Raw genomic sequence first — 19908 nt, forward strand, 5'->3', positions numbered from 1 at the left:
AAAATGACAAAGTGTGGGTTGAACGAGGTAACTGTTAGGTGGACTTGTAGCTTGACTGACTGAACCCAAGAGTACTCATTAATGATTCCTCACCATCCTGGAAAAAAGAAACAAGTGGGGTGCTGCAGGATTGTATCCTGGGCCCATTGTTGTTCAGTGTCTTTATAAATGACTTGGATGAAGGAATTTAGGGGATGCTCATCAAATTCACCAATGACACCAAACTGGGAAGGGTAGCTAATGCCACAGAACAGAATTCAAAATGATCTTAACAGATTGGAGAACTGTGCTCAAGCTAAAAAAAAGAATTTCAATAGGACAAATGTAAGGTTCTGCACTTAGGCAGGAAGAACCAGATGCACAAATATAGGATGAGGGACACCTGGCTTACTAGCAGTACATGTGAAAACGATCTAGGGGTCTTGGTGGACCACAACCTTAACATAAGTCAACAGTGTGACGCAGCAGCAAAAAAACCCTAATGCTATTCTAGGCTGCATCAACAGAAGTGTAAGGTCCAGATCAAGGGAAGTAATAGTACAACTCTATTCTGCCTTGGTCAGACCACACTTGGATTACTGTGTCCAGTTCTGGGCACCACAATTTAATAAGGATGTTGACAAGATGAAACATATGAAGAGGAGGGCAACCAAGATGATCAACAGGCATAGGCAAACTCGGCCCTGCAGACGTTTTGGGACTACAACTCCCATCATCCATAGCTAACGGGACCAGTGGTCAGGGGTGATGGGAGTTGTAGTCCCAAAACATCTGGAGGGCTGAGTTTGCCTATGCCTGGTCTGGAAACTAAGCCTTATAAGAAACACTTGAAGGAACTGGGCATGTTTGGTCTGGAAAAGAGGAAACTGAGAGGAGATATGATAGCCATCTTCAAATATCTTAAGGGCTGCAAATTTTACTCTGATTGGTACTAATTATTATTACATTTATATACCATCCTCCATCCAAAGATCACAGGGAGGTTTACAACATAAAATAATGGCAGCAACACAATCAAATACATGAAAGTTTATCCGGATTTACTTCCACTTTTTGCATTTTGTATTTACTGTTCAAAAACTGTGGGCTCCATTTGGATGGACCATGCAACTTAAAAGAGATATCAAACAGCTGCAACCAACATGATCAAGGATCTGAAAAACCAAGCCTTATGAGGAATGGTTGAAGAAGCTGGGTATGTTTAGTCTAGAAAAGGGGAGACTGAGAGGAGATATGATAGCCATTTTCAAATGTCTCAAGGGCTGTCACATGGAAGAGAGAACAAGCTTGTTTTCTCCTGTTCTGGAGAGTAGGATTCAAACCAATGGCTTCAAGTTACAAGAAAGGAGATTCTGACAAAACATCAGGAAAAACTTTCTGACAGTAAGAGATGTTTAGGAGTGGAACAGACTCCCATGAGAGGTGGTGGACTCTACTTCCTTGGTGGTTTTTAAGCAGAGGTTGGATGGCTATCTGTGTCATGGATGCTTTTGCTGAGATGCCTGCATTGAGGGGATTAGACTAGATGACCCTTGGGGTCCCTTCCAACTCTGCTACTCCTGTGTGGACCCTATGTGCATGCCAACTGAAGACTACAGTTGATGCATCTGAAGATTTGGATTATAGTCCACAGAAGCTTGCACCATAGCTGGTTGGTCTTGAAGACATCTGTTGTTTGATTACAGATTAAGCCAAATTTTAATGATTATGTATAACATACTGCAGGATTCTAATTACCCTAACATAGCCTGGAGAACCAAAAATTTCCATGAAACAGTAGCTGGTACAGATATCTCTTGGCGCTTATTTTTATATGGTAACTTTTAAGATGTTTTACAGTTAGCCGAATTCCTGCGTGCACAGCATTCCTACAGATTTTGCAGGAAACTCAGGAATGTTGTAAGAATTTAATTAAACAATTACAATGTACATAAATTTGTTCTGATACCAAGCATCTGAGTAATGTTACAGCAAACACTTCCTTCAGTTGCTGTGCTCTTGTCCTTTGCTGAACTAGTGTCCTTACCAGTGAGTTAGAGTAGTTGCAGCATGCCAATGTATTATGAAGTAAATGATAAGAATAAATCCAGCTTTTAAAATAATTCCTTCAGCCCACCCTTAATGCCATGATCACACTGCTTTGTGACTAGTTTCCTGCTTCTTATTTATATATGAAAACAAAATGTTATCATAGTACTTCCAGGACTGCCATATAGGCTTACCACTAAACCACCAAGAGATAACTTGCACATGAGAATAGAGTGGTGGATGTAAAGGCTAGAAGAAGCTATATTGTGCTCCATGACAGGGAAGGCAAGCCATACAGGCAACTCTAGGCAGGAGTGCAAGAGAAGGGAATTTAAAATGGATTTTTCAGGTACACCAGGATGAGACAAAAATTACGGCTGGGTCTAAGTTGGCACATGCTGAATGTTATTGGAATGCAGAAGGAACAAAGAATGCTCAGGGTTTGGTGTTTGTTTGTTTTTTACAATAGCATAAAACCACAGTTTGCAACTATGACTACAAGTAGATTTGAACATTGTGTTCAGTAACTACTGCTCCTGAAATTGCTTGTGCAAAATTAATGACAACCATACTTATCTTCAAAACTGTAATGGAGGGAGTGTGCCTGCACAAGAATAGCCATGTGCGCATGGGTGGGCCACCCATCTCCTAACTGTGGTCATACTGGTAAGTATTATGTCTGAACTAAACTTGGGAAACTATGACTTCTACTTAATATCACCCATACTTATTATAAACAAATCAGGACAGAATTTTGTATCATTAATGACTCTGCTACTTATTCTAGACAAAACAATTTCACATCAGCATAGAAGGTATAAGAGGAATATATCAATGTCATTATATACAATGTGGACCCAGAAAACAAAACTAATTTTTGTGGTATCTCATCACCAAAGATGGACAATGATTTTTGGCCCTCCCTCTTCACTTCCACTTGTACTCTGTCATCTGATTCAACTAAGTAAATATACACATGGAAACACATTTTCCAATATACTTTAAAAGAACTGGGGTGGGGGTGAAGAATTGTGCTCAGATAATACTTTAGGGTACAGGTTTTCCAAGGCCAATAACTCCACGTCCCACACCCACAATCCCTTAAACTGGAATGGGGCAGTTTTCCTCCTTACAGTTTGTAAGGATATTTTAGGGTGGGGTGGGGAACTAGGCTCAGAAGAGGCATATCAGGGGGGCTTCCTCCAAGGCTAGTCACATCCACAACTGTTTTAACTGCAGGATCATCCACTTCAAGGATGGGAAACCTTAGGCCTGGGGCTTAAAAGTAACCTCTCAGGATTCTCCCCTCAAGGCCCTGCTCTGAGTCCTACTCAAGTGCTTTTGGCTGGCTGGAATGTGTCCTTGAACTATGATAATGCCTGTTTCTTTCATAGATGGAGGATAGAGGTGTAGGTGGGTGGGTGGAAGACTCTAGCTTTTGCATGGCTGCAATGTAGCCTGCTGCACAAAGGTAAGAGTCCACATTCATTGCTCTGTTCACTTCTTGCTCTGGCCCTACCCACTTTTTGTCTCTGACCCTGCCCAGAAATAGCTTTTATAGCATGCAGGAAGGTTGTCCATGAGGATGTGCAGTTCTCAAGTTGAAAAATGTTCTCCATCCTTAATTTAAGGGATCCTTTGCAGTAAAGAAATTGAGTTTGGAGAATATGCACCTAAGGACCACTGATTCAAAAGAAAGCAGTAACCAAGTGCTATTGCTCTTCTGCCTTGATGCAGCAAGTGCAGGCTTACACTTGCCTGCTTCTCTATTCTGTCAACCTAATAGCCAGAGTGTACCTTTACTGTGGAATCCCCAACCCTTTTCTCTGTTTTGATGTCCCAGAATGTCTGCATGTGGGACAACCACTTACACGTCACATCAAATATGTTATTTCCCCCCATAATCTAGTAATATATTCAAGACGAAGGCTTTTATGTTCAATTTTTGTTGTTGTTTGTTTCTATTTTTGGTGAACACAGGATAGGAAGACATCCTTCAGAGATGTGAGGTGCACTTATTTGATCCACAAATGTTGTAAAAAACCATCACAAAAATAAAAGCTACTCTTTTCTAGTTTAGTTCTTTAGTGTAACAGCACCACCTAACTGTAGAATAAGCAAAGACACAATTCCTGCACTTTTAGACCTAATTATGGACTTACAGTAAAGAAAACCAGAAATAAACCAAACATCTATATGTATATAGATCTTAATGGCAACTTCCTAACATTGCTGTGACTCAGTTAACAGAATGTCAACAGACTGTTTGGTTCATTTTTCTGAATCTATTCCTGCAAATAGTACTTTGTACCCTGGTGTCTCAGATTGGCAAAGGCAGAAATACAAAACAGTAGGCAACCTTTTTTTGGTGTGCAACCTTAACAGAGCTATTTCTCAATTCCAAAAAGCAAATGGTGAAGGTGATTGGTTTTTCTGTACACCATTAGTTTCTACAAGGGTCCTCCTTTAGTATAGTAGAACACAGGGAGTGGGGTCTGACAGTGGGTACAAGTCTTTTCTTCACAAATGTAGTAACGCAACTAATCAAACAGTGGCTCTGTATTTCTTATTTTAAAGAACGATGCAAATATTTCATAGAATCATTTGCTTCTTTAATTACATTCACAACATTATGAACATGAGAAAAATGTTCACCATATCAATCTGACAACTACAGATGTAACCTACAGAGGCACAACAAGCTGTCTTATATCAAATCAGATCATTGTTCCACCTAGGTAAAAAAGGTAAAAGTAAAGGACCCCTGGATGGTTAAGTCTAGTCAAAGGCGACTATGGGGTTGCGGCGCTCATCTTGCTTTCAGGCTGAGGGAGCCAGTGTTTGTCCACAGACAGCTTTCCGGGTCATGTAGCCAGCATGACAAAACCGCAGAACACCATGATGGAAGCCAGAGTGCATGGAAATGCTCCATCTACCTCATCGTTGTCTACGCTGACTTGCAGCAGTTATCCAAAGTTTCAGAGTCTTTCCCATCCTTCCCTGAAGAGAACCTGGTACTTTTGTCCCTTGTCCACAAGCCTCTTGCACTTGCAATAGACTGATGTCCTCCTGACACCCCCAGCTCAAACAAACCTCAGGTATACCTGTGGTTCATATATAATATCTCATTGGCTCAGCAATAACTTCTGATACTGTGGGAAACTTGCCCTGGATGAGGAACATGAACCAAGATTATGATTTCTACCAGAACCTTTAATACTTAAATTGGTACAGTACATAAGCAAAGTAATGTCCCCTGATATCCCATTATATGGAAATGGGGTGGTACAACTTAGGGAGCAAGTGGGCCTGTTTCTTAGACTAGGCAAGCAAATGGACACTGCTTCAGGAAGGTTGGGCCTGACCTATCTACTTATGTCTGAGCTGGCGTCTCCGTGACATAGGTGATGGAGGAGGCATCAGCAATTTCTCCAGATCGGATGGGTGATTCCTCTTTAGGGACTGAACCAGAGGTGGACTCGGGTAGCTCTGGAGATAAGTTGATCTCATAAGCAGAGTGTCCAAGTCAGACCCTGTTGACTCCAGAGACAGAACAGAGCCCACACGTCTGAGTAATTTGCAGGGAAACAGGCAAGGAGATAGGATGGAGAGGAATCCCCACACTAGGACCTTCCCTTGTATCCTCTTCAACCTTTCCCCCCAAAACTGTGGCAAAAAGTCAGTCCAATCCCACTGGGATCCAGGAGGGGAATCCATAAGGCTGTTTCAGGCAATCCATGCCCAGCTCTCCTACACCTATGCTATACATGTCAGGTTGGGTTTGGCAGAAAGAGGCTTTGCAAGCACTACCAATTAGCAGTGCCTACAAAGCCCCTTGTGCAACACTTCCCAAGCACCAACAACCAGCTGATTGTCAGGTGCTTAGAAGTGTTGAACACAGAACTTGCAAAGTACCGTATTTTTCACTCTATAGGACGCACTTTTCCCCCTCCAAAAATTAAGGGGAAATGTGTGTGCGTCCTATGGAGCGAATGCAGGCTCCTTGGCTTCAGCGATAGCAACACGAAGCCTCCGAAGCGCAGAGGGAGAGGTCCCCCCGCACTCTGGAGGCTTTGTGTTACTTTCGCTGAAGCCGCCTGAAGCCCCTGGAGCGCAGCGGGAACGCCCACTGCGCTCCGGGGGCTCCAGGCAGCTATCCGCAAGCCTTCGGAGCGCAGGAGTTCTCGCTGCGCTCCGAAGGCTTGCGGATAGCCGCTTGAAGCCTGGAGAGCGAGAGGGGTCAGTGCACACCAATCACTCTTGCTCTCCAGGCTTCGCTGGAGAGGCGCTGCACAGTTTTCCCTCTCTATGCAGCGCCCCTTCAGCAAAGCGGGAGGAGAAATGGAAGGGGCTCCATTTCTCCTGCCACTTCGCTGAAGGGGCGCTGAGCAGAGAGGGGGAGAATTTTTTTTCCTGTTCTCCCCCTCCTATGGTCCGCTGCGTCATATAGAGCGAAAAATATGGTACTTTGCACACTACTTTCCAAAACCTCAACAACCAACTGACTGTTGGGTGTTTGTGAAGCGCCTGCACACAGGGTTGAGCAAGCCCTTTAAATGATCTCTTCCCAACTTTGCAGGTCAACTCTGACTGGTGTCAATCACCTGGTATCATTGATGATTGACAGGTGCTGCCCACCCATCAAAGTTGGCCCACAAAGGGGGGGGGGCGAGCAAAGGGATAAAGATCTGGCCTGCTGGGCCACAAAGCTTTACAGTCCTAGTCTACATTGAGAAACAGCAACTCTCTGATGTTTCATACAAATTTTTTCAAGCCCAAAGATTAAATTTGGGCAGTTCTCCATACAAAACATGGGCTCTATCACTGAGTTTGGCCCTATCCCTTTAGCACTATGGAGCTATGTCAACATAGTTTATCAGGTCCATTCTGAAATCCAGAGATGCTCAAACGTATGTCTAAAGAGTAATGAAAAACATGTAGCAATTAATCTTTCAGGAATATAACAATGGTAAGGTACATATGGCTACTCAAATTTTAATGGTATCATTCCTGACAATCTATACTTTTGCTCCCAAGTGCCATGAAATATATTACTGTAAGATGTTTGTATTGTCATATAAAATGCATTCAGAATTTGTTTAAGTCAAAAACTGATCCTTAATACTTATGCACTAATCAGTATAAATGTTTAATTAATATGCTTTTATCTGCTAATTATTTTAATGTATTTAATGTATTTTATTACTTTTTCACATTTAATAAACATAAGTTAAAATACAATTTAACTAGTCCCTCAGGTATGAATTATGATGTATTTTTATCTTCTTTTGCTCTTCTGCTTACTGCAAAAATAGAAAACTCAGTCAGACCATAGGATGGCAGTCTAATCCCACTATATCAAGGACTTATAAAAAAAGGGGGGGGGAATGGAATGCAAATAAACAAGTTTCTGAAAAATGAAGGATACTTTTACAAAGCAGTTTGATATACAGTGGTACCTCGGGTTACATACGCTTCAGGTTACATATGCTTCAAGTTACAGACTCCGCTAACCCAGAAATAGTACCTCGGGTTAAGAACTTTGCTTCAGGATGAGAACAGAAATCGTGCTCTGGCGGCGCGGCAGCAGCGGGAGGCCCCATTAGCTAAAGTGGTACCTCAGGTTAAGAACAGTTTCAGGTTAAGAATGGACCTCCAGAACGAATTAAGTACATAACCAGAGGTACAATTGTATTAGAATAAACTTTCACACTATAGAGAGGATCCTGGTCCACATGAAGTAGCTCTCCTTCTGTGTATCCTACAGCTTCATTTTAAATGAATAATAAATTATATTATTCCATATAGCATTAGCTAAAGATTGATGAGTAAGTAATTTCTACAGAAATGTGCTTTATCCATAGTTAATCCAGTACCTAAACACATTTACTAGGGAGTAAATCCCACTGGAGACAGCAGGGTTTGCTTCGAATGAGCCTCAGAAATAACCGGAAGACAGTGCAGTTCTAGAAGGACTCATGCAACACACTCCCATCATCTCATACCTGCCAATAAACAAGCAAGCTCATCCTGAACCAACTGACCTGGCTCCCACTCATGGGCACAGTGTGAAGACCCTGGCTCAATTATTCCTGACAACTTTATTCCAAAAATCACTAAATGGCTTAAACGTACATCAGGTTACACATTACACAGTTCAGGAGTTCAAAGCAGAGCTCTAAGAAACATAGATAGGCACAAGCTAAGACATTGTCTCAACACCTGACACATACCATATTTTTTGCTCTATAAGACGTACTTTCCCCCTTCTAAAAAGTATGGGGAAATGTGTGTGCGTCTTATGGAGCGAATGCAGGCGGGAGGCTCTGCTCAGCACTCCCTTTAAAGAGCCGCGTGGAGCGTGTGCGCGGCTCTTTGGGGCTTTCCCCCAAGGAGCACTCTTCGCGCGCTCTTTAAAGGGGGCGTGGCTCTTGGGGGAGCCTTAGCCGCGCACAGCCTCTCCCAGGCAGGGGATGAAGGCTCCCCTTGCCCGGAAGAGGCTGCGCGCGGCTATCCCATAAGCCAGGACAGCCAGCGGGATCGTGGCACTGAAATCCCGCTAGCTGTCCTGGCTTCTTGTTTAGCCACGCGCAGATTAGATGATTAGGGAAGACAATGTATATCTGGGTTTGTGCTCTTCCCCACAAAAGAAAACCCAAATGAAGATATAGAAAGAGAAGCTGTCCTCCTCTGAATCACAATGCATTTGTTGTAAGATGAAAGAAAAAAATGCCAACATTATTTCTTCAGCGTAGGAGAAGGCCAGGGAATATCTCCACTAGTCTGCTGCAGTTATTTCCAGCACCATCAAGGACTTATATTTTTCTTTTTGGCTATCTTCTCTTGGTTTAGTGATAAATCTACCTATTCCTAACTAATGTAAAATAATTTTAGAGTGAAATGCCATATTTCGTTTACTGTAAACTAGGGATTTCTACCACCCACAAAGAATCAACCTATGGAACGATTACTTATTATGCCAAGAGAAACTCTGCAAGTAATTTTTATTGAGAACTTATGAATGCACTGTAAATTGTATACAAAATGATAAAACTTCTAATATAGGTCAAAATGAAAAGCACAGCTCATCCTCCCACAATAAGGATGGAGAAAATGAGTCAAGGACCTTCTTATTCTTCGAAGAGGAGTAAAACAAACCATACGCAGAACCAGCAATTTCTTTGAGGTTTTCAAAGTATGGGTAGAGATCAGGAAGGATCTGGCCAACATGAGAAGTATGAAAAAGATACACATCTAACATTTCTACCATCGTAAACCAAAAATCACATGCTAGTACACAAAGGATGTTGCTGCATACCACTGAAGGATACTGCTGAAATGTACTATTTGCCGGTTTATATTTTTTCACAAGTAAATTAGCTATTTATTGGAAAAGATAAGCAGTAGCACAGTATATAGCATGCCAGATTTTTAGGGACATTATCATGCTACTACTGGAAAATATGCAACCAGAAACATTTGTTGTTGATTTCATAATATCTCATTATGACACAGAATAGTGTACTATATTTAAGTTATAAATGTTGCCTAACACCACTTGAATAAGCTCCTTTGCCACTCTATCTAACAAGAGATAAATGCTAAAAAAACACCTGCCGTTACCATTGGCTGATCTAACTAAATGAGGTGAGGTTGCAAAAGTTACAAGTGATGCAAACAGTGAACTACTGTTCAGCAGGAAGAGATCTGCACCCTAATAGTTTCACCTATTATATGCTCTCTTGCTTGAAATTGATTTTCTAGATCTATTTCAGTTGGGCATTAGGTCTGGTTTTGGAACAGAAGCTGTCTTGGTCACCCTGTGGGATGACAGAAGTAGTGCAACCCTGATGATTCTCTTGGACCCCCAGAGGCTTTTAGTACCACATACTATGGTATTCTTCTAGACAGGCTATCTGGAACAGAGGACTGGATGGTATTTCATTACAGTGGTTCCACTTCTACTACATTTCATGAAGGTGGTGCTGGAATAATACAGCTTTCCCCCTACTATTAAATGTCTACACAAAAGCAGAGAAAAGTAATCTGGGGTGTGGCTGAGATGTGTCAAACTTAAATCTAGAGAAGACGATTGAATCATGGGTAATTCAACTGCTCATTAAATGGTTCTCAAATTAAATAGTTTTGAATGGGCCTACACTTCCCTGAAAGAGCAGGTTTGTAGTTTGGTGGTTCTCTTAGCTTTTAGCTTTTTCACTTGCAGCACAGGCAGCCATGGTGACAGAGAGTGCCTTTTATCAGGTTTGGTGGATAAATAAACTAGTGCTGCAAAGTTATTGGTGCTCTAGTAACCTCCCAGGTGGATTACTATAATGAGTAATCTGTGGGCTGCCTTTGAAAATGCTCTGGAAAAGAAATTTCAGTTACACGCGCCCCCCACCCCGAAAGACAAGATTATTAATAGGAACTGGTAGATATCAGCACATGATGTCAGTGCTTGGTTATCTGCACTGGTTTCCAATCTATTTCTAGGCCCAATTCAAATGCTGTTATTAATCATTAAAACCCTAAATGGCTTGGAGACAGAATACCAGAAGAATTGGCTCCTTCCATATATACCTCCCCAGACCTTAAAAATCTTCACTACAGGCCATTCTCATAGTTCCTCTTCCTAATGAGTTGAGGCAGTTAGGAAAGGACATTTTCAGTAGTTGCTCTCATATCAAATGTTAATTTTACTGCTGGTTTTCATTGTTTTATTGCTCTGATGTTGCTTATGATGGTTTCATACTGACTTTTGTGCTTCTATAGTTTTTCTGTATTGTTTTTAGTTGTGATTGTATTGGTATCATTTTAAATTTGTGAATTGTCCAGAGAACATGTTTAATTGGGCAGTAGATAGAAGCAATAAAGAATACAATACCATGCAGTGTCCTATTGAACACAATGGGATTTACTTTGGAGTAGAAATTTATAAGACTGCATGGTAAACCTGTAATAAATGTAAGAAATATGAGAAATTGTTATTTGATTTCCTCCTGCTTTTCTAATTAATCCAAACATTGATAGCTGCTGTTCAGTTTTTAAACAAATTGTTGAGTGTTATTTTCCTAGCTAATAAAAATCACCAGAAAAATGCAAGTGCAAAAGAAGCATATAATACAATAAGAGTTTTTAATCTCTTCTCTTTTAAAACTATTATTGTATACACTCTTAAGAAATATGGTTACTCAGTGGAAAGAGACTGTGAATACTTTTTGTGTTCAGTAAAACTTAAGAATCTGCTTTCTATTTGTTTCTGGGAAGACTCTAGGTTTCAGAACAAAGCTGCTAACAAGAAACATATGGGAAAGTTTTGCAGTAAGTGAACAACTGGCTTCAGCTCCAAATGCCACGTATCACATTCCAGTGTCTCAGACAATCTGGGAAGAAGCTTGTAACAGTTACCTTACTTGTTCAATCACACAACAGTGCACATAAAATGTCAATTTTAAAAGATTATTATGTAGAACCACTAAAAATCAACAAACTTCTAAACTGACAAAGCTGGAAACACTACTCAGATATTCAATTTGAAGTAAGTAGTTGGCCAGCATAAATCTGGAAAAATATTCAATAAAAATTAGCTGAGCTACATGTGCTGCCAGGAGCCAGACTTGCTGCAGTTTGTTTACAAAATATGAATGTATCAGTACAAATGTGACTTAAGAGTTTTTAACTATATAGTTTCTGGGAAATAAGGATAGGCTATCATTCCCTGCTTTTTACTTGACACCAGGTTAATACAGAATATTCTTAGGAAGCATTCTAGGGGAAATGTTCTTATTTTAGCCCACAATCAGGCTCCAGTGAAACATGGTGTCAGGGAAGAGTTAGAAGTTTTCAGTTTATCAGAGGGAGAAAGCATTCCCCAAGGGGGGAAGGAGAGCAGTGAATCTAATAGAAGGGAGCAAGAGAAACAACAGGGAGGGACTGGCTGTTCACAGGAAAGGCAAGGGTTAAGTTCTAGCTCAGATTCGGAGGAGGGGAGATACAAGCCAGCTCTAGCCAGGAGGTTAGAAAAAAGAGCGGGAAAACGAAGAGAAAGGCGCCTTCGCCATTTTGAGGGTGGCTGGTCACGGAGAAGCAGAGCTCAGAAGGTATCTGAAATAAGTGACTCTGAGGAATAATAGTTAAGAACTGTTTATAAGATTATTTTGTTAATACACAATAAAAAGTTATAAAAGAACAAGAAGCGTTTGTGTGGTGATCGGAAGAGGACAACGACCAGTCCTGACACATGGTAACACCTTCCTTTGTAGTTTCTGAAACTGAGCATATCAAGTGAGTGTGGGAAATGTCTCTTCCAAAACTCAAACTAACTAAGGAAAGTGTATACACTCATAAAGCATAGCTTCTCAGTTTAATTCTGTTGAACTGCATTATTTCTAGTTTTTAAACATTTAGTGTGATGGACACACATTTCAAATAATAATATCTATTTCAAGCAATTATATCCCCGCCCACTAAATCCTTGTTAACTAGAAGGATTAATAATTAATTTTCTCTCTCGTTTAAATGGGTGCATACCAGCAACACATAGGTATTATTCACAACTGTTTATTCTTGCTGCTAATTGTGTTCAATAACCATCACACTCCAACAGACAATCCTTAAAATCTTTATTAAAATCTTTTTTTATATATACAATAAGAGGTATAGAAGCCTGGTTCATACATGCTTTCATCAAATTCCTTTTATACCATCATTGTCCAAGTGACATGCTATCTGTGCCTCTGAGAAGTATAGTCAAGATGACAGCCAGTGATCCTATTCAGGAGCCATGTATGTGTTTTATAAAAAGGTCAATCTCCACGTACTGATCAGCATGAAGGCAGATGTTACCATCGTACATCCACTATCTTGAACCATTTCTACCCAGCTTCCTGAATATAGCTTTTGTCACCCTGATTGATGACTTGTATTAGGAGAAGGACATGGGGACTAAGACTATGCTAATTTTTCTTGCTCTCTCAGCAGCTTTAGATAACATAACTTGTAGTATCTTTCTAGAATGACTTTGTGGATTGGGAGTTAAAGGCACGACACTACAGAGTTCTTGCAGTACCCTACAGTTCCTAGCCATCGGACTAGTTCCAGAAAATAACAGTAGAGGACCTCTCCTCAGTTCCTTGGAAGTTGTGCCATGGGGCCCTGCAGGTATCCATTTTGTTCCCTATGTTATTTAACCTCTATATGAAACCTTTCAGGGAGTTTATAAGGGGATTTGGAGTGAGGCATCCCCAGCGCTCTCTTCCTTTTCTATTGAAATCAGGTGAAGCTGTACAGGTACTTAATTGATACCTAGAAGCAGTGGATTGAATGAGAGCCAATAAACTGACACTGAATTCCAGCACAAAAAGGTGTTGTAGATTTGCAGTTATTGGGAGCAGGCTATTCTGAATGCATTCCACACAAAGGAGTAGATGTGTAGACTGAGGGTATTTCTTCATTCTAACTTGTCAGTGAATGCCCAGGTGGCTACAATGGCCTGGAATGCCTATTTCAGCTGCAGATCAAAGGCAGTCACTCCTGGACAGGTATAGCCTGGCCACAGAAATCCATATCCTTGTAATTTCCCAGCTAGACTATTGTAATGAATTTTACGAGGGGTTGTCCTTGAAGATGGTTCATAGAGTGGAACAAGTACAAAATGCAGCTGCAAAGGTGTTATATAATCTCATACAGCCATATTAGACAACACAGGTCCTGAAATACTTGCACTGGCTGCCTTTTCATCACAGAGCTCAGTTGAAGGTGCTGCCTTTGATGTGTAAAGCCCTAAACAGGACCTTGCCACCTAATAAATTGTAATGAATTATTTGCTTCATAATCTTATATTTGATGAATTTTATAGTTATGACCTATTTTGTAATGATGGGCAGGATAGAAATGTTAAATAAACAAATAATTCTTTTAAATATAAACATGATTGATGACACCAACATTTCCCACAGAGAGATATTTATGTAGGGCACGCACTGTTTGATCACAAGAAGAGGTTTACTGTTACAAAATATTTATATATTTATTGTTATAATGTAGAAGTTTATAAATAAATAAATAAATTATGGCTACTTTGTGAGAAACTGATATCACTAGTTTGTCATTTGTTGCTTTGAAGAGTGTCCCCAACTCCTACTAAAAATGGCCAGTTAAAAAAAAGTGTGTATTACTCGGCATATCATAGATTTGCTACTTTCAAACTTTTGCTCTTACTTTTTTATTCCAGCATTCGCTGAAACATGATGTTCTTATGTTAACTACAGGTGTTTTGTTTACTATGTGAATTGCCTTTCCATTAATGGAAGTCTTCCTTCTGTTGACAGAAGAGACTTTTGATACAATGGAGGTGCCTACTGCCAGAAGAGCAGCTTTCATTGGCAGCCCCCAGAGCCATCTCCTATGATGGATGCTTCAGGGAGCTCCAGCCATCTGAAGCAGATTCTTTTTTAGGACACACATGGCTGCTGGGGTAGGGGAGGGTCACATACTGCCTTTCCACCAATAGGAACACCCTGTTAGTGGAAATCTGCTCACAGAGTGTTAGGATCCAATCCTATATTTCTGTCTTAAAGCATACTATTGAATTGTCCAAAAATAATTCAGGCAACATAATAAAACTTGTATTGATAAAAATGTAAGGCGAACCCTGCTGGACCAGGGCACAGGTCTACCTAGTACAGCACAAGATATGGAAATTGTGAAAGTGATTTTTAAAATGAAATGTTATGAGTCCCATCCATCTGCCGGGCAGGAAATATGTTGCTCCAACACATTCTGTCTTTAAATTCAAAAATTCAACTACTGCATATCTTAATCTACTGTCAAACATCTGTGGCACATAAATGCAAGATAGGAACCTTCTTACATTATTTGATTGTGAATGAAATGGCTGACCTGGTATTTGTTGGCTATATGAAGCTAGGAAAGCAGAGTTGGTCCAGCCCCAGACCGTGTCACTGAATACTCAGTACAGCATTAGGCTTGAGTGGCAAATATCAGTCACGGGGCAATCCCAGCAGACAATTCAATTGTTTTATTGATGCATTTTAAAAATTGCTGTTTTATAATTCAAATAGGTTATCAAACCAACTTAAACCATGCATTACTCACTAAGTGACCTTGAGCTAGTCACCATCTCTTAGCCTAACCTACCTTGACCTTGAGCTAGTCACCATCTCTTAGCCTCACCTACCTTGACCTTGAGCTAGTCACCATCTCTTAGCCTAACCTACCTCACAAGGTTGCTGTGAGGGTGAAATGAGAAGAACCATGTATACCACCTTGAGCTCATTGGAAGAAAAACAGTGTTTTAGGTCTTCAAATAGGCTCTGTGTTTTGTTTGCCCACATAGAACATGGGGTTTTCACCATCTGCACTCTTTAGTGATGTCCTGATGGCAAAGTAGATATGGATGTCTAGGAACTACCATGTCTATTCCTGAGGTTAGCCTTGTATTTCATAATTCATTTATACTATCCACAGGATAACCATTAACATGAATAATCCTTATTTTATATAGCTCAAACTATATGCACAACTTTTTTAAATGGATGGCTGTGTTCCTGTCTCAAGAGATTTGCAATCCATACATAAAACAGAGAAGATTACATAGAAAGGGGAGGGAAATAGATGCAGGAATAAAGACACCAAGAATATGAAACTATTTCAGTTATACATACTCGGCATCCAGAGAAAAATCAGTCTCACACCATGATAGGTTCCGAAATATGGCCGCTCCTAGGGCTAATGCAGCACAGCTTTTATTGTGTGAAATGTGTGAAATCAGAAAGATACAAAAAATACAAGCCAAGCAATTTGTTCTAGCCAGCAGATAAAGACCTTGGTACTAGACCATGCGAGCGATCAGGCCATGCTACGTTAGCCAATCATATGGGACAGCACGAGCTGTTCACGCGCTGTTCATGCTCCAAGGATGCTTCTAGCTATGAAATCACCCTGTAACAATAAGAACTTTGCTCATGCTCTCATGTACAAGCAATCATTTTCCCACATGTCCCCTTTTCTTGTTTATATTATTAGAGGAAAAGAGGGACCATTAGTCCAAATCGTACACTTCATTGCCTAAGCGTCTACACTTTGCAACATAAATTCCTCTTGTAACCCCTGTGGTGGGCCGTGGTCGGTACCACCATGCAGTGCATTGGGAAATCAAAGAGGGTATGCATTGAATGCAACAACACACCATAATAAAACCAACAATACATGCAATTACAATCAATAATATTTTTCTTAACCATACTCCATTGGGTAACCAAGAAGACAACCACTCCCATGGATCAAAACCTTCAGGTGGATTCAAAGGATTATGGGCTATCATTTGTTCCATATGATCAATAGTAGCAGAGATATTGGTCGATTGATCAGTTATATACATGCAGCAATGAGAATAAATTAAGGCACAAATTCCACCTTTAGAAGCAAGGATCACATCTAAAGCATAATGATGTTGAAGAACTACATTTCTTATTTCTGATATTTCTTTGTTAATCATTTTTAAAGCCAAAATGGTGGAATTAAACAAATTTTCTGTCCAGTTTGCCAATTTATGCAAATCACGGTAATTCATGGCTGCACCTAAAGAAGGCAGAAGGGACCTAGAAATGGCTGTCCCTGTATATTGAGAAATAGGTGATTGTACTTCCCTTCTGTTACGCAAACGAACCGCTGGGAGCTTATCTATTTTGTATATCAGGGGTATCACTATTCCTAGAGTGTAGGTTCCAGAAAAGGCAAAGGGGATTACTGCAAGCAACAAAACACAGGTGATAAACTTATACGATTGTCCTTCATATTATTGCTAATCTTAAATGAAGCATTTACTGGAATGCTAGAATAGCACCATCAAAAAAAGCTGAAAGCTTCAAGAAGCTTTTAAAAATCATTTTTCTCAGCAGCTAAAAAAAGGCACTAGCCAAGCATATTTTTTTTCGCTTCAAGCATGTTCCACTTGCTGTAACTAAAAAGATTGCAACAAGGTCGAGAACAGAGCCCATTGTCTTCGTGGGCCTTGCTAAAGAACCATATTGCAACTTGCTTTCTGTCTGGGAACCATGCCAAAGCACAAAAATGAAACAACTGGAACACACTAAAATCCCTTCACCCCCTCCCTTGCCAAGAGTCCACAATAGTTCCAAGACAGCCCTCTGTACATGCTCAGGGGAACACATCATAGGGCAGGACTCCTGAGGGAGGAGAAAAAAAGAAGAGAACTGGGGGGTAAAATCCAAGCGATGCCAATAAGGATGAGAATGGTAAATTAGTCCAATGGCCACTTCCGAGCTACCTGTGTGATATATCGTGGCTCAATTATTGGCATGTAAAAACCACAATCCAGAAGAAGTCACACAACCATTTCTGCAGATACAGGAGCCCATTTGCTGTAAATAAGTCTGATGTATTGCTCCTTGTACTGCTGAGTCAAAAGTCCAAGCCCAATGAAACGTGGTGACACAGATGGGATGGTCGCTATTAGGAGGCAGCAAAACTGTAGTGATGTTTGGTGGTTGAAGTGGCTTCCCAGGGAAAAGGGGGGCCAATGCAGTAGGGATGAAGATGGCCTTTCAGCGTGCCAGGAAACACTGGAACAGCTGTGGAAGAGCCTCTTCCATTGCAGAGGTGATTGTGATCTTGTCCGCTGGATTCTTGTGTCCTTTAAGGGCAGAAAATAGTGGAGACAAAGTGGAGGCGGGCAGGTCCAAATAACTCTTTATCCAATTCAGCTGTCCAAGAATTTGTTGTAAATCCACCAGTTTAAGATGATCAGGGAACTGTAGTTGAGGTGTAGTTGAGCTTGTGTCCCAGGTACGTAATAGGTAATGTCCGCTGGATTTTCTCCTTAGCCACTGTCAATCCAACAGGTTGTAGCCTTTGCAGGATTTTGGGACACGGCGGAGGACCAGGCCGTGGCTAACAGGCCGTGGCTAGCAGTGCCCACTGACTGGCAGGCTTTAAGCATATCAGCAATGGCTATATTTGATGTTGCCATTAGAGGGCGCAGCGCTTGCTCATTTGCATTATCAAACACAAGCTGGCGTACAGTCAGTTCTTGTGCTGCCAGGTCCTGAACTTGCCGCTTAAGGGTGTTATACAAGCGATCGACAAATTGTCCATAGGGCTTTGCAGGACCCTGTCTGATGCTTCCCCATCGGCCATCTCGCTCATTCCTGTCATCAGGGACAGAGGCCAGAGCCTCTTGGGCTGAGGCTGTAGTGGCTGCCCAATACATAGGATCAAGGGCCAACTGTTGGGCAATAGGAAGAAAATTGCCTCCTCCAGTTAAGCCATCAAGAACAGCAGTTTGGTTCAGCATAATGGGGGCTGGGGGTGCAGGGCCATCGTCCTTGACAGAAGAATACAGCTCCTTTATGAATCTCATATCAAACTGTTTGTGCCGGGCTGGGCCTCCCCCTGGCGCGGCAGGAGCAATCACAGGGAAGAGATTAGGAGTTGTACAATCAAAACCCAACAATGGGGCAGCGGCACGGAGAGATTCTTGGAGAGGAGTAGTAGAAGCGGTGCCAGAGGCCTTGGGCGCAGGAGGTGGAAGAACGGGGGGTGCTGCAGAATTTGAAGAATGCAGGGGAGTGACAGGAGGAGCCGGAGAGAGAATGTCCGGCGGTTTAGGAGGTAGGTTTGAGGCAGGCAAAGCGGGAACCGGGGGGGCGGGCGAAGAAGCTGTTGCCGCAGCCAGAAGAATGTTTGAAGGAGTTAAGCACGACATAGCTTTGTAGACGTTACCCCAGGCGTGCAAAACCTTGACATCAATCTGAGGATGATTTTGAAAGAAGTGTCCAATTTTTTTCCAATCGTCTAACTCCCAATTTCCGTCCTGGGGGAACCACGGGCAGTGAGTGTCCAGGGCTTTTATAAGGGACTTAAGGTCAGCTTTCCGAACAGCAAGGTTGTTACTGGCCAAAAGGAATTTAAGGTCTTTTAAAAAAAATTTCTGTGGTGCAGAGAGAGATTTTCCCATGATTGCAAGAGTTGCAAAAAGAGCAGGGAGCACTTACCGGAGGGATCCGTAGGAGGATGAGGAAGGCGCCTTTTGCCCTGTCCGGGCGGAGATAAGTGCTGATAAGTCCGTAACGTAGTCCAGAATCACATTCACACGGGAGCTCTCACCGGGGATCCACTATGTGGATGAACGACGCGTCTGCAGCCCTGCGGGGCGAGGTGAGGCTGAACGTTGTAAAACAGCATGAAGTCCGAAAGAAATCACACGGGAGCACTCACCAGGGATCCACTACGTGGATGAACGACGTGTTGGTGAGTGCTGAAAAACAACGTGAAGTCCGAAGGCAGTCACACGGGAGCACTCACCAGGGATCCACTACGTGGATGAACGACGTGTTGGTGAGTGCTGAATAATGAAAAACAACGTGAAGTCCGAAGGTAGTCACACGGGGCACCAATTGTCGAGTTGCAGCTCGGCATCCAGAGAAAAATCAGTCTCACACCATGATAGGTTCCGAAATATGGCCGCTCCTAGGGCTAATGCAGCACAGCTTTTATTGTGTGAAATGTGTGAAATCAGAAAGATACAAAAAATACAAGCCAAGCAATTTGTTCTAGCCAGCAGATAAAGACCTTGGTACTAGACCATGCGAGCAATCAGGCCATGCTACGTTAGCCAATCATATGGGACAGCACGAGCTGTTCACGCGCTGTTCATGCTCCAAGGATGCTTCTAGCTATGAAATCACCCTGTAACAATAAGAACTTTGCTCATGCTCTCATGTACAAGCAATCATTTTCCCACAGGTATGGAATTTAGGGGTTGCTGTGAAAACATTTTCATAATAGAATTTCCCTTGTAGAATTGTGTAAGCCAGTTGGATCCATTAGGCTCCAGGT

At 41.7% G+C, this 19908-nt stretch overlaps 1 protein-coding gene across 3 annotated transcripts in view; it reads right to left on the minus strand.

The window, feature by feature from the left end:
• Window positions 1-19908, minus strand: part of CENPP (centromere protein P) — a 155307-nt gene that overhangs the window by 89603 nt on the left and 45796 nt on the right. The gene's annotated exons all lie outside the window — the stretch shown is intronic.

This window comes from Podarcis liolepis, assembly GCF_965112155.1.
Source record: "Podarcis liolepis genome assembly, chromosome: 2".
NCBI lineage: Eukaryota > Metazoa > Chordata > Lepidosauria > Squamata > Lacertidae > Podarcis > Podarcis liolepis.